This window comes from Penaeus monodon, chromosome 28, assembly GCF_015228065.2.
Source record: "Penaeus monodon isolate SGIC_2016 chromosome 28, NSTDA_Pmon_1, whole genome shotgun sequence".
Classification (NCBI taxonomy): domain Eukaryota; kingdom Metazoa; phylum Arthropoda; class Malacostraca; order Decapoda; family Penaeidae; genus Penaeus; species Penaeus monodon.
Genome location: NC_051413.1, coordinates 37,619,261 through 37,620,794, shown reverse-complemented (window position 1 = coordinate 37,620,794; position 1,534 = coordinate 37,619,261).

Below are 1,534 nucleotides of genomic sequence, written 5' to 3'. Positions count from 1 at the left end.
TTACTTATGCATAGTACAGTAATTGAAATGTATCAGAAGGAGAAAAGATAATAAAGCGAAGGAGAAACGAAGAAAAGAATGAAGACAGAGAAGAAGACAGAAGAAGAAGAAAGGAACTTAAGACAAAGAACAAGAAGAAAAAAAACAAGAAAAAGAAATAAAAGAATGAATCAAAGAATAAAAGAAGAAATAAAAGAAGAAGAGCGACGAAGTCAAGCAGATAAGAAGAAATAAAAGAAAGACTAGAGACGAATAAAAAGGAGCAGAAGAAGAGAGCAATAAGACAAATAAACAGATAGATAGAAGAAAGAAGAAAAAAAATGCGATAAATAACAAGAAGAAGAAGAAGATAATACAGAAGTAATAAGAAAAAAAGAAACCAGAAGAAGAAGAGAAACATGAGAATAGATACTAATAGACAGAGAAGAAAAATAAAGAATAAGAAGAAGAAGACTCATGAAAAGATAAGAAGAATAAGAATTAAATAATGTAATAATAGAAAAGAAGTAAGAGAGAGAATAAAACATGAATAATAAAAAATACGAATAAGACGAATAAACATAATAAGGAATAATACTATAAAATAGTAAAAGAAGAATAATCAATAAAAGAAGATAGAATAAGAAGAAATAAGAATATTTAAAATAATGACTATAAGACAAGAATAATCAGATAATGACACCAACTATAATAAATAAAGAAGACTAATAATACGAAATAAGAATAATAATAAGAAATAATAAAAAGAGAATAAGAACAATAAGTAATAATAAACAAAGAAGAAGACATAGAGAGAATAAGTAAGAAATAAAATAATAATAATAATACTATAAGAAGAAGAGATAATAAGAATAATAAGAAGAAGAATAAGAAATCAATACATGCATTACAAGTAATATACTAAAGCAGAATAATCGAGAGAAGAATCCATTAAAAATAATAATATAAAAGAACAAAAACGTCAATCATAATCCTAATAATAGATAATATAAAGCAAATCCTACTCATAATAGAAATGAGACTAATAAAAAGATAATAAAGAATCATGAAAAAAAAATTAATAAGAATAAAATATAATAAGTACGACGAAGAAAGAAGAATATAAGAATAAGAAAATAATAATAAGAATCGACATAAGAGAATAGAAGAGATAAATAAGAATACAATAAGACGTAGAATAAATAATAATAAATAAATAATTAATAATAGTAATTATACAGACTCAATTAAGAAGAAGTAATAAGAATAATTAAAGTAAAAAGACTTCAGAAGGAGATATAAAATAAATAAAATATACTAATCTAAATCAAAAAGTTAATAATACTAAAAGATAAAAGATAAGAAAATAGGACTAAGAGAAGAGCATAATAATAAGATACATAAAATAAGATTATTACGAAATAAAAGAAATATTAATTAAGAACACACTAGAAGAATCATAAATAAAATACGAAGTGAATAATAAAAATAAAAGATCTAAGAGGACGAATAAGAATTACAGAATAAACAAATAATGATTTCATATCGAAACAGT